The 15,143-nt window shown below is 29.4% G+C and overlaps 1 protein-coding gene across 1 annotated transcript in view; it reads left to right on the top strand.

The window, feature by feature from the left end:
- Nucleotides 1-15,143, top strand: part of LOC129222239 (cell adhesion molecule DSCAM-like) — a 304,597-nt gene that overhangs the window by 47,817 nt on the left and 241,637 nt on the right. The window lies entirely within an intron of this gene.

Raw genomic sequence — 15,143 nt, 5'->3', positions numbered from 1 at the left:
TGAGGATTATTTTTACGAAACTCTTAAATTCCAATATTAGGCACAGTTGGAATTCAAGAGTTTCGTAAAAAATTAGTAGTAGTAGTAGCAATAGTAGTAATAACAATAATAATAATATTAAAAATTGTTACCCTTATTATTATTATTTGTATTATTATTATTATTACATCGACAACAATATTAGAAATGAGGTAGTGATAAGCAAAGCGGTGTAAGTGAGACTTTCACTTAAAAAAATTATAAATCAAGCAGAACAGCAGCACCCCTACTAGAGCTACTAGTGCTACATATTTCCACAAGAAAGAGGAGAGGTCCACCAACTGTTTATCTTCAAGTTTTCAATTTTGTCGCTTACATCCCTTTGCTTCTCACTGCCTCAAATGATAACAATAAGTAACAAAAATTAGATTATTTTTTTTATTGTTATTGCTCCAATAATAATAATAATAATAATAAACTCAGCTGTAAAAAATAAACTTCTCGGAAACATACCAGGGTTTTACTTTTCAAAAAGTGTATAGTTGCAATGTTTTTTCATTCTCAATTTTAAATAAAAAAATCCTATTTTTGAAATGTTTGCGATTGCTAATAGCTGCTGTAAAAGAGGTTAAATTTCTTTGATTAAAAATTAAGTAACCAAAACAAAATAATGTTTCATACAGTTAAAAGAATAATACTTTTTAACTTCATGCTATTTATAGAATATTTTTTACTTCGTGAGAAACACGAAGCTGAAATTACATGTTTTCTGGAGAAATAATAAAATGGAGACTGGAATAAGAAACTGAAGACCTTTGTGAAACCTTTGTGTGTCCTCCATTGCTTCTACAATTGATGGTGTTCTCAGCTAAGCTGTCATCAAAAACAGAAAAAAAAATCTAATCTACGCTTCACTCAATTTATTTCCTTAAAAAAGTCTTCTTCCATGTTTACGTAAAACGTAATAATTCACAAGTGAATCCGTGTGAGTGAAAACTTTTTATGCTGTAATTTAAATTTACTTTCTTGGGCGTTGGACAAATATTTCTAAAAAAAGAGATATGCATTTCCTTTTGCATATGTTTTTAGTTCTGTGCTGATATTGTTTTCTGTATAGAAAAAGAAAACTTGAAAGAAATTCGCAAGGGAAACTCAAAAAGAAAAAAAAAAAGTTTATTTAATGACAATCGGAAAAAATGAAGGGTGGATTGTTCTCTGTTATGCAAAAAAATAAAAAACTAAGATTCGTGCAAAAGATACTTAGCAGTTTTTTTTTTTTTGAGTCGTTTATACGTAAGAACCAAAAAAAAAAATTATGATTGCTAATTTTGAAAAGAGTCTCAATGCAACATTGTTCACTTCATAATGTTTTCTGGTACTATTTTAAAATGGAAAAATAATTGTAATACACGTCGTTTAAAAAAAATAAATATTGTTCCTCATCTTTCATTTTTTCAACTGTAATTAAGAGGAAAAACATAACTTGTTCTAATTTACTATAATATGTTCACTCTTTGATAGTGATGACGTAAGTTTTTAACTACAAATAATAATATTTTAAAATATTTTAATATTTAAATAATATTTTAAATAATAATACATAAAAATTTAATAACAAATTATGCCTTATACTTTGCATTTTTACCTAATATCACATACATTGTTACTTAACTTAACATTACAGCATTTTACATTTTTAACTTATTTTTTTAACAAAAGTAAAATAGCATTGCAAAAAAAACATGAAAGAAAGCAGCGTGTATAGCAAAAATATCGTATAAGAACTCATAGAAATGAAATAAATAAATAATAATTAAAAATGTAAAAAAAGAGAATTATCAGGACATCTTCCTACCCGACCCCTTAATTTGTTACAATCAACTTCACTTTATTTTTTTAGTTATGATTTATTTATTATTTGCTTTCTTTCATTATTTATTTATGTTTATTTTTTTTTTAACATTTTTACAAGCGATAAATTGAGGCTACCTTTACAGAAAAGCTAAAAAAATGCTTTATTAGTATTGTATAAAAATTGTTCGTGCTTAGTTTGTTCAAACTTTTTTTCGTTCTCTTCTCAGATTCGAAATTATACGTTGATTTTTTTTTTTTTTTTTTTTGTAATTCACAATAATTGTGTACGTACTTAAATGTTAGACACTACTTTTGAAACTCCTGTCATGAAATTTCTCAATGTTTAAAATTCACTGACAAATAATGAACGTAATCTTTAGAAATAATTAATTTGATGTGTGTTAACAATTTTCAAATTTATTTATTTATTTATTTATTTGAAAAAAAAAAAGAAATACATTCAAACATGCTTATAAAGAGTCCTGATTTAACTAGAACTCGGATTCAGCAAGGAAAATGGAAAGACACGGTTAGTACAATGTCTAAGGGAGTATAACTTGCTTTTAACGAGCTAATCCTCTTAAGGCGATCACTATGTTTTTGTGAATCATAAAATTTCTTTTTACTTCCATTTCAGCTAATATTTTTTAGAAAAATCCTCTAGTGCTCTTAAGACAAAAGAGAGGCATATAGAGTCGCTCCCAAAAGTCTCCGTACACCTTGAGTTTTGTAGTAAAACCAAAATAACGTGAAACTAAATTCTAATATAAAGTCCATTTTTTCACGTAATTCTTGTACTATTCTAAATAAGCCTTTTTTTTTTTTTTTTTTCAAAATATTGCTTGATTTTATTTTTGAAATTTGTCAAAAAACAAAGAGACAGAGAAATAATACGCCACAAAAGTCATCGTACACTGAAATATTTTCGAATAAATTCATGATTAAAATTATCACAGGTCATTTTTCTATTATTTTTGCATTGTGGTAAAACTGTATAATCATTTGGCTTCAATATTTTGTTTGTTTATTCTCTAATTGTCTGCTTATTACTTGTAAATGGCTGGTATTCGTAAAAAACAACAAACTCCATTCGAAATTAGATTTTTTTCCTCACAGTAGCAGTACATTGGTTTGAAATGTCTCTAAATTAGTTAATTTATACCATTCTATTGTGAAGGGCTTGAAAAACCTCTTTAAAGAAAAGAATCGGATCGAAAACAAGGTAAGAATAAGTGAACCGGCAAAGTTAACAAAGAGCGATCAGAGATTTACAGTTTAAAAAAATATGAAACACACATTTGAGTGCTGTAAAAGTTTCTGCAGAGTTTAATTTAAAAATTATTATGTTTAATTTTCATCTAAAATTGTTCGCCAAGTTCATTGACTGACTTTATTAAGTGGGACCTCTTTCTGGAAAAAAAATCTCGTTCGTGCGAAAATCATAAAGTTTAAGCTTTCTGTCGAAAAATCAATGATAAATAAGTTTTGGAATATCATCTTACTAACAGATGTAAATAAATTCTACATTTTTGGTTATTGTTGTATAATTGTAAATAGCAGAAAAAAATTAAGAATATAATCTTAAGAACTTAGTTGGATCATATAATCAAGACGGTGAAGGTGTTCTTGTGTGAGGGTGCATATCAGCATCAGGACTTGGTAGTTTGCAATTTTTTGATGAAATAATAAGTCATACTGTTTATTTAAATGTTGAAAAAAAATAGTTTTAAGCCATTAGCCCAAAATTAGGCTATCGGAAAAACCTTTGTTTTTTTTTTTTATCAAGATAGCGATTAGAAGCACACGGTTTTCAATGTTCGCATATGGTGCCTCAAAAAATGTCCTTAAGGGTTTAAAAATATCTCCTCAATTACCAGATTAAAATTAAATGTAACATAGTTCGAGAAGTCTGGAGGTTAAATAAAGAAAACACAGCATTGAAACGAAAAGCGAACTAGAAACAGTAAGACTCAAAGTGCGGTTGAACACTTACTCAGAAATTGCACAGAAAGGAAGAAAAATCAATGAAATCTATTCCAGACGTTTAAAAGCTGTTGCTGATTCTGCATGATATTTTACTAAATAATAACTTAGTAGAAAGTTAAATTATTTACTAATATCGTCGCCTCAGAGCAACACTAAGACCAGAAATTACACCTAAATATCCTACTGTTGCTCTGAGGGAAGTTATATAGATATTTTTTCAAAGTGTATGACGACTTTTGTGAGATAATGTGTTGATTTCATAAAAATCAGGTTTTATTATTTTATTAAAAATTTTCATGCAGTTTTGTTGAAAATATATCATAGATCTTATACTTAAGTACCGATTCCAAAATATTAATTTTAACCAATGGATAGGGCCGTATTTCATTGAAAATCGTAAAGTGTAAGAAAACTTTGGGGAGCCATTGAATATATTTTTTTCAATATGAGGAGTTGATTAGCATTAGAAAATTTGCATGCATTTGTAGACGCCAACGTTATAACTTTCACAGCATATTTCTAAGAATATTATCGCCTAAATTCGAGTTAGTAGGGATAAAAGGGAAATCTTCGAACGAAATAGCATCAGAAAAAGACAATAAAGCAGTTCAAAGAAATTAGCTTGAAATAATAATAAAAGCAATAATAATAATCAAATAAGAACATATATAATTTTTTACACAAACTCCATTTTTACGATCACTTAGTAAAAACGAGAAAATATCGTGATCCCATCTCACTTTCTCACTCGCTATAAAGGAGGTCGGCTGTATTTCTTTCATAAAAAAGTTTCAAAAATCAATTAAGAAATATATTTATCTTATATTTAAAAATAATGATATTTTCATGCGGAAAGTTGCGTTTTAAGGTTCTGGACAGCATTTTTTGTATTTATGTTGTTCATGTTTATAAAACATACCGATGATTTTTTATTTAATGTTTCAACGTTTTAAAAAAATAACATACTCCAAAGACGGTAATAGATAGTTCAAAAAGGTTGTTGGCATTTAAAAGCATAGTTTGTAAATGAATTGTTTCAAGAAACCCTTAAAACTTCTGCAGTTCTCAATGTTTCAACAAGATTATCGGGATAAGCATCAGATACTCAATTGGACTGCTATTCAAGAAGGGAATCAATTTATGTCAGCGATAGAAAGCGGATCCTAATATTTTATTCCAGCCACAAAGCCGTAAATTGCACGAATCCACACAATAGGGGTACAGTTATGTGTCCTGGGTTAAGTTGAGAAGGGTGAGGGGAAAAAATCGTCTGAGAAGAATATAAAGAAGAATTCCGATAAAGCGGATCATTAGTCTTGACTTTCGTACAAACGAAAAGCTTTGACTAAAATTGGGAAGACGGGGAAACTGTATTTTTCGCTGATTTCGTGATTGTTTTTTTCCTCGTTTTCGGGAGAAAAAGGGATCTTTTCCAAAGTAAAATACTTTCTTTTCGGGTTTTCTTTATCATGCAAATAAAGGCTACTGAAATTTCATTTTCACATCTCATATTTATTTCAACCAACCTATTATTTCTATCTATATATTCCACTTTCTCTATTAATGTGTATGTATCGATTATATCTATACATTCATCTATCTATTTGTGCGTGTCTGCGTGTGCGTGTTTACTATAGGAAGATATACAGATAAATCAGTTAAAATCGTTAGGTCATCTATGCCTTTTGAATAGTGCTAAAAAGAAAAAAAAAACATTATGTCCAATTTTGGAGCTCACATTTTTTTTTAAATTTATGATTACCGTAAATCATTAGTAAAAATTGAATGGGTATCACATAAAATGCATTTCACCATTATTCCTGTTATAAGGACTGCACATTAGTTAATCACCTTCAACAGATCTAGTGCACTCCCCAGGGTTAACTTACATTCTTTTATGTGGAACCTTTGCTGGTAGATAGACAGTAACACTTTTGAATATAGACGCCCAGTTTGACATAAGCTTGTATTGCGAAACCGAGATAAAATTATAATTTTGCTATGATAGTTCAAAATAAATTGTATATTTTCCAAACCGCATAAGCAAACCACATGGACTCTGATGCTTTCTTTAAGTTTGAAAAATCCCTTGACTGGTGACAGGTTCTAACCCGCGAACCGAAACGTAATTTTTTTTCGCACATTCACGTTCAACTTTGTATAAAAAGTATTTAGTGTGAAACAATTTTATTCATTAACTATACCTTTAATTTAAATCATAATTACACTGCGAAAAATAGTTAGTGTTTTTAAATATTATTAATCCTTCTTCGTTTTTAGCTCCTATCTAATTAATATTACCACTGTTGTGAATTGAGCACATAAAATGTAACAATTATTTCGTTTGGCTTTTTTTCTTCCTTACACAAAGTACAAGATATAGTTGAATAGTGAAAGAGATTTCGCTCAAATATCAGCCAAATGTTCCGTTTCATTCTCCCTCTAATAAATATTGAGTAGTCTTTGGTGAAAACTCCATCCGTAAGGACATGCTTACCGATAAACGTACAGACCAACAGAAATAACTTTTTTTACCATTCCTAAGTTATTATCGCGAGTTTTTATAGTCACTCCTGTATGCGTACATTGTGTGTACGTATGTGAGTACATACATTTGTTTATACGTGTTTTGAAACATTTTATGCTTGAAAAACAATTTTTTTAAATCATTCTCAAACTTTTTTTTAAATTTTATTTTAATCGTCCCATTTTGTCCTGCAGGACAGAAAAAAACGAATATATTTAAGTACGTGCATTTTTTATAAATAATGAGTGCTCGTTCAACTTTGCATTTAATGTTTTTTAATTGTTTTAGTTAATTTATGTTTATAGTTTTAAACTTTGCGTTTACTGGGGCGCTTTGAAAATAGGAAGATCATTGGTAAAACCATTTCTTAAACATTGCTGTCCCTTTTTTTGCAAGTATAATTCGAACAATTCGAGAGATGATTGAATCGAACTAATTATGATGTTTGATTTTTTTTCTAGCATTTTCCTAAAACAGTATCAAATATTTGTTTAATTTCGAGAAAAGGCATCTTAGCAAATAATCTAACAGAAAATTGATTAAGGTTACTTTAAAATCACGACTTAAGAAGAAAAGGTTTCATTAAGAGTAGACACCACTATTGAGCTGGAAATGTCAACCGAGTTAGAAATACAAGTTTCCTCCCAAGTTTTAAACGCAATTTTCATTTATATTTTCTAATATTTAACAACATACTTCACAAGCTTTTTAATATTTGTGCCATTTAAATGCCTGAAATAGCAAAAGAGCGACTTACCGTTTAATTTATAAACTTGTTTTGAAGCCGTTCCTGTTCTAAACAGAAACAAACTCGAATTTTCAAGAAATTAGTCAGGTATTTCCGAGCTTTTGCTTGTCCAAACATGCAGATGCTTTTAGAAGACTTAACTTTACACCACCTATATATTATGTTTTATTATTGAAAGGCATATTTTGAAGCTCTAATCAATCATAAATTGGTTTAAGATCTTCTGAAACATATTGTAACACATTAATTCAATATCTCTAAAGTTGCTTCTGTACAGTCACAGTTGCAAAATTAGATGTATTTTTAGTATCAATTAATGTAGCACGCAACTTCATAAAGATTTTCATATTTATAGAATTCGAAGTTGTTTGCGGAAGTAAAGGATATTGTAATGAAATTAAATATCTCCAGAGCAAGTTTTTTTTTCTAAAAATTGTTTAAAAAAGAATTTAACTCATGTGTCAGCACCAATCTCTGCGCAAAAAAGTGATTTGATAAATTATTCTTAAAGAAGGCTCTTAGCTGCATGCTGTTATTTCTTACCATGGATATGCTGATTTTACCATCGACTGCTCATCATGACTCATGAGTCACATCGAATTTCATCATCATAAGAATTTTCCTTTAGGAACATATTTTTTAGTGGATCAGTGCCGCTTGAGTGGTGCAATGTGTCTGATGTACGTTTAGGTTGTTGGTACTGATATAAGCTAATTTTTTCAAAATTAAAAAAAAAATCCACCTTATATGCGTTGAAAACATTATATTATTAACATTTTGGGCACATAAATATTTTTCTACAGGAAATAGCAATTTGGATAGCAAAAGTTTGAAAACCAACAGAAAATAAAAAAATAAATACAAATAAAAAACACTTGACCTTGCAAAAAAAATTTTTGCTTTTTAAATAACATTTAGTTACACGAGGTCGGCATCACTATTTGTTTTATGCTTCAAAACGTCAAAATTTATTTCCGTAACTGAGTTTCTTTTGTGAAAACAAATGCACCTTAATAAAGTTTTTATCTTTTTCGATGTTATTTTTCACAGCTGCTTTCTATTTCAAACATATTATAACGGATGTTTGACCTTATTAAATACTAAATATTACACATTGTGTTTATATGTATTGTGGAAAAAAAAGTAATTGATTTATCATTCAACTAAAAGCGCTCTTAGTACCTGATGTCGTCTGTTTTATGTCACTTTTCCCACTCTTAAATAAAAAGCATTCGCCCAGCATTTAAGCAAACAATTTTTGAGTTATAAAAGTAATTAAATATTTTCTGTCACATTCTTTGGAAAAAAATAACTGTCATTTTTACTTCTAGAAAATGTGAAAGTTTTTCATCTTAAAAGCAGAAAAGATAAAGTAAAAAATAAAAAAACACCCGAGAATTTCCATACTCTAACATAAAAAGAAAGTATGTAATTTAATTTTACTTTCATTATTTACGAAAAAAATTACATTTCTTCTCCACGTTGCTGCTTGCTAATGACAAATCGATAGTTGATTTTCTTTCGTTTTTTTTTTTTTTTTTTTTTTTCAAGGAAATGTATTCATAATATTTTATTAAATTGAAAGAGGAAAAATTTATCTTCTAAAAACTGCAAACGTTTGTATATAATTAAAATTGCTTCAGCTTCATTTTTTTTCAAGATAAAATGCATTTAACATATTTTTATTTATATAAAACCGTGTACACTTTTGAGATAAAAATCTAGAAAGGAAAAAACTTTTCATTAAATTATATTATTGTTTGTTTTACTGGCAAAATGTTTTATCTAATGTGTAATAAAATGTCTTTAAATTAAAATATGGGAGAGTATTTTGATCATTTATGTTATTTTAAACGATGCCTGATTGATAAGAAATGAACTTTTGGGTTAAATTTCACTTTAGCAGAGGAATTAAGACCTATTTTTCGGTTTCGTTAATGAAATCGTATAGAACAGCACAAAAAAAAAAGAAAAAAAAAGCCATCATCATGCTATTAATATCCCATCATTAAAGCATTTAAAAAATATCACAAACTTTAACAGCTTATGAAATATTAATAAGTTCGTCATTTACATACTTTTTGTATCGTGTTTTATGAGGGAAAACGTTTTTCTGGCAGAGGATGTATTTTAGTAAATTATCGTTTTTTGCTCCTAGATCTATATTTTCCTAATATTCAAAAAATATCTTGCGTTAGGTGCCATCGTTTCATTATTTTTTTTATACTTCATTTAATTAAATTCCTCTTCGAGCGTGGTAAAACTCTTGAAGAAGTTTTACCTATTTTTGGAATGTAACATTACACAGTATTTATTATTATTATTTTTTAGTTAGAGTAAAAATTCTTCTACATGCTAATATTTTTATATTTAGTCTTAACTTTTTTTAATTGAATAGATCGCCAACATGTATTTCTAATTTTTTTACTAGTTTGTAAGATCTTTTTGTGAGTGTGTGTATGCGTGTGTGTGTGGGTTTGTCTGCTTAGTTTTACTATATATTGAAGCCTATTTTCTCAATGAGTTAGAAATACGTATATAAAAGATTCATGAAAATATTTAATATACCTTTCGGAATACAAAAAAGACTCTACCTATTCCATATTTTTGATTTACCTTCTATCTCTCTGTCAATGATAAAGGTATTAAACTAATCATTGTTTATTAACAAAATAAAGACATTTGAAGGAAAAAAATAAAGATTGAAAACTTAGTTTTTGCAATGCAAATCCAGCTGTACTAAAAACGTTGACATGGTGTCTTAATTTATTGTTTGCCACTTATTGTAATAGCTTTGACTTTCTTCATTTAAATAATAAATTTGTAAATCTCTGATAAGGTGTGTTCCGTCATAATCTAATGCTTTAAGGTTTATAGACAGTAAAAAAACGTCTATCTGTATCAAACAACGTAGAAAGATTTAAAAAAAAAAGGAAAAAAAAAGCTTTCTCTATATAATTTAAAACAAACTGATAGTGAGTTAAACAACTTTTAGCAGGGCAATTCCATAATTCTAATACGCTACTGTTATATAAATTAAATTATTTAGTAGTACAGTAAAACCTGTGAAGTTGACCACCCTTGTAAGTTGACCACCTGTATAAGTTGACCGCTTTTTTCAGGCACGGAATTAGCCCTTATCATACAAATCAAGCTTTGTAATTTGACCACCTGTTTTAGGTGACCACTAAAGTAGTGCACCGCAAGTGGTCAACCTACACAGGTTTCATTGTAGTAATTAAAAATTTAGACGCCGGCTTCAGTTACATATGTACCCAAAACTAAATTCCGTTTTTGACAAAAATTTTTTAATCTTCTTTTTTTCCTTGTTTAAAATTTGTATTTTTTCTTTTTTTTTTTTTTTTACATGAAGCTTGACAGTACTTTCATCTCCTTATATCGCAACATATTAAAAGTTGCAAGGTCAAGTTTTTGATAACTTTTTGGGGCCCAGTTGTCACTACAATTCTGCATCATACTATTTACAACAGCTTAAAGCATTGTATGTCCTTCCGTCGTGGTAATTATTCATCAATTTTAACCAAGATACTTCAATGTTAGAAGTGGGGATAAACTACTGATCAAAAAAAAAAAATCACTTTTTTAAAGGGTCAATTTTATTTTACATTTTTAAAAGTAAGAAAAACCAGCTATTATATGTTTTAACCAGTTGAAGTTGAAAGGAAATGTGTTCCACAAAGTTAAGCAAAAAAAAACAATGATAAAAAGGTAAATATTATTTTTCTATAACATAAACACAAAGTTAGGTAATTTCATATATGAATTTAATAAACATAAAGAAGCCTTTTTCTAGGGAAAGTCTTTAAAGTATTGTTTCTCTATTGCAGTCTTAAACTGTACCAATCAAAAATTGACGGTCCATTAATAGTTGTCAGTGTAATTTATTAATAAAAATGGCATGTTTCTAGTTTTTAAGTTCCATAATAAATGTTTTTTTTTTCCTTCTCTTGCTGCAGTTTAACGTTAACTCTTTTCTACAAATTCCAACCGTATATTGCACAATAAGTTTTTTTTTAATTATTACTATTTATTTTTTTACAGATTTTATTTACACAAATTCGAAAATAATTAGATTGCAATCAAGAATAGGAAGAGCGTCATTAGTCAGTTCCACACTATAAAAACAATTTTAAAACGTTCCTAGAAAATAATGCGCAGCTGATATACCTAAGTTCTTCAAGTAACATATCTTGCAAAAAACAGAAATGTTTTCCGTTACAGTTCAGAAACCTACCTGAAATTATCCTGAAATATTTCTGATGAATTACGTTATCATCCCTTTTAAAGTCATTCGCGTTTCTGGAACTTTTAGCAAAAATGTTGATAGACTTAATATAACAGCTTCCGGTTTTGCCAAAAAAAGATCCAGAAGCATTTGTGCAATCACCGCCAAAGATAAGACAGAATTGCAAGCGAGTATTATGAATAAATATTGCCTGCGATTCTTGCAAAGCTACTAATTCAAAGATTTATTCGCTCTCATTGGGAGCTTAGTCAGTTTGGACGGGCCGTAATTAAGCTGAAGCTAATGCACTTATTAAATATGCTCATTTAACTTTATATTGGAGACAAAAAATAGTTTCCGCAACAGTGAGAAAGCTGCATTCGTGCAACTTGTAGTAATTCAGGAAACTTTTCGACAAAGATACTTAGTTTTCTCAGTAACATTTCGGAATTGTATACAGTGCATAGTAAAATGCCATTCAATGTCATTGTTTTCTGAGAAAATACAACATTTACCTCCACATTTACACTTTCTTAAAAATTTAACTCAATAATATTCTGGATTTTGGAATTCTGAACAATTATTTGCCCCTTCTACTCCTTTCGTTTTTTTCTAAAAGTGGACAGATTCCTTGATTCTGTATGTTTTGTGGATGGTCGTAAAAAGTCATCATCTTTATTTTTAATTTTTTTGTCCTTCCAATAGCATCTCTACACAGTTCTAGTGGTTCTTTGTTTACTTGTTTTTGTTTTCACTTCTATCCTTGGAAAAGAAAATACTTATATATATTATATTATACTTATTAGAGTTGCCAACACATTTTTAGCATATATACCCTTGGTAATGATGATGCACATGCTCGTAAATGCTTATTTTTGTAATTTTATGAAATGACTATTTTTCATTCTTATTTATAAAATGTAATATATGCCCAAATTTAACCGTGATTTTAAATCACGGGGAAATTAATTGCACGGAAATCAATAAAGTTAAATACTTTTACTCAACGGAAACTTGAATTAATCTTAAATAATTTACAGTCCTAAAATTAGAAAACATACAGTAGAAGTTTAACTGTCTGTACTATTTAAAAGTAGTTGGTTTTACCGACTTTGCTATCTTCCGAAAATCGAATTCATCTCCTTTATCAATTTCAATAACATATCATATAACATTCTAGCCTGTCGTGGGCAGGTAAAGATCAGTAACTGCGAATTTTCATTTTTTTTTTCTTTTCTTTCTTTTTTTTTTTTCGCTTTTTTGTCATCTATTATACGTTAGCTTTGTTGTACAAGCTCGCTTATTCGGTTTCCACTGAAAAAAAGCGCGAAAAAAACTTATAATTTTAATATGTCCCGGTTGTTAGTATTGAATCCAACATTTCTTCAAATATCCCAAAAAATAATTTCTGCAGATACTGCCGTTTACCTGCACACGGCAGTAGGGTCCTTGAGCCGCTCTCTAACCGTGGGGGGAAAGACTTCAAATAGCAGTCGGACGCCTTACCGATCAGGCCACTACAACCTCAATTTCAGTAACACTATTACCAACATATTTTCTGTATGAATGATATTGCTTACTCCAAAATTACAACGCTACACTCAAATTACCCCGAAATACCCTATGGGAAGATACATCATTTGAGTTGTATTCACGAAACTTTTCCATAGAAATTTTAGTCCGAACTTAATTTTATTTACCCTTTAATATCGTTGACAATTTCTATAATCGTAATAACGTACATGCTATTATGTCTCCAGTTTGACCATCACTGGGTGTACAGTACATTAGCACAACGAACTTAAACTTAACTAATTCTTTTTCAGGACTTACTCTATAACTTTATACATGTACGGGCAAATGGTGCTTGACGTATCAAAACATAAATGGCATGACAGTCAGGTAGGCTTCTGACAGCATATCTTCAATATCTTCATCATGAAAGGCTTTAAAATTGTTTGAAGAAAAACTCTTATTACTTCTTTTTTGCTTAAAACAAATCGCTTAATTTATAAGTTAAATTTTTTTTTTGTTTTGTTTGTTTTTTTTTTTTTTTTTTTTTTTTTTGCAAAAAAGTCACTTTTAAGTTGTCTTAAGCTATAAAAATATTTTTATCAATCATAATTTTGGATAAGAAGTAGATAAGAAGAAACGTTACAGATGCACAAGCGGTTCATAATCATATGAGGCTGTGAGAAGCAAAGGGATGTAAGTGGATATTTTCAAGTTTTGAGTAAAACACGTATAAAGATAACGTCCTAGGTTGGCTTTCATTGTTTCTTTTTTCTAAATCATGCTGTACAGCAGGACCTAACAGGGCTACTGGTACTATCTTTTTCCCCAAGAGAAACAGGCGGGTCCCCTACTATTTGTACTCATTATCTCCAAATTTTTAATTTTACCACTTACATCACTTTGTTTCTCACTGCCTCATATGCTTTTCATGCCAGGGAGTCCGTTTGTCACCAAAACATTATATACAGGGTGGTTACAAAATAACATGAGGTGTTCATAGCCCTCTAGCGAGTGATGTAAAGGACGAAACATTGCGAAATTTAATGGGCATACACAGAAGACCATGGAATTTTGATTTCTGAAATTAAAAATAAAAAGGTACCAAAAATTGCCACCAGGGGAAATTTTGGCGTTGAAAAGGTGTATTACTGTGACTGTTGAAGTATTAAATGCAACTGATAAAATATGCATCAATTTTATTCACAAAGTATGACTTTTACCAACAAGTGAGGTTCAATATGACCAACATCGAGATTTTCCAGGTACTGCATGCAATGCACAATAATTTCCACACCTGGGGGGGGGAGTTATTTCGCCTACCTGTATTATTTTTCTAGTTTTGAAAGTTAAGATATTGGGAACATGTCGCAGATACACAACGCCATTACGAAATCTCCATGGTTAAAAATCACAAAGTAAAAGATTGGGTGACAACGGTCTCCATATTATAGGAAATGCATGACTAATAAAACTGCTATCAAAGATATGTTGCCGCCATACACTCATAACTTAAAGCCAAACATGGGGTGGTGCACCATCTTACATGAATATCATTCAGAACTTCCTTGCTGCGGCGCTGAAATTTCTTGCTGACGACTTTTGGTAAAATTCTTCTCTTGTTACAAATTGAAATTTCTTGTTGGTTTTATCGAACCTCATTTGTAAGCAACAGTTATTTGTAACAAAAAACTTGATGTGTGCTTTTTATTGACATTTAAGTCTTTAGTATTCGCGAGTAATACACTTTTGCAGCGCCGAAATTCCCCCTGGAGGTGACTTTTTTTTCATTGTAAAAATCAAAATTTCATGGTCTGCTATGTACGCCCATGAAATTTGGCGATGTTTCGTCCAATAATTCACTTGCTAGAGGCCTCTGAACACCTCACGTTATTTTATAACCACCCTGTATGTATTTATTTATAAAAGTTATATATATGTAAACATATGCTAGTTTAAAACTACAATTATGTATCCTTATTTTAAAAATGCTCACGTTTAATCTTTGTGTAATTAATACAAAGTATGCATACACATATCATCTTATCAATTAAGGTTTTTCTTTCACATTTTATGTAAATCTAAATAGCTGGAGACACCTAAAATCATTAAAAATTTATATCCTATTCAATTTAATTTTCTCTGAGATAGTTCTTCTTTTTTTTTTACTTTCCCCCATCTTCTTTAGAAATTCGTTTTTGCGTTATTCTTTGCATTTTCCTTAGATTTTTTATTCAAAGGTTCTTTATTTTTCGGTTATATTTTTTTCTGTTCATCGCGGCAGAACATCT

This window comes from Uloborus diversus, chromosome 5 (genome assembly GCF_026930045.1).
Source record: "Uloborus diversus isolate 005 chromosome 5, Udiv.v.3.1, whole genome shotgun sequence".
NCBI classification, from domain to species: domain Eukaryota; kingdom Metazoa; phylum Arthropoda; class Arachnida; order Araneae; family Uloboridae; genus Uloborus; species Uloborus diversus.
The sequence above is the reverse complement of the archived record's forward strand: the minus strand, read 5'-3'. Positions and strand labels throughout refer to the sequence as shown.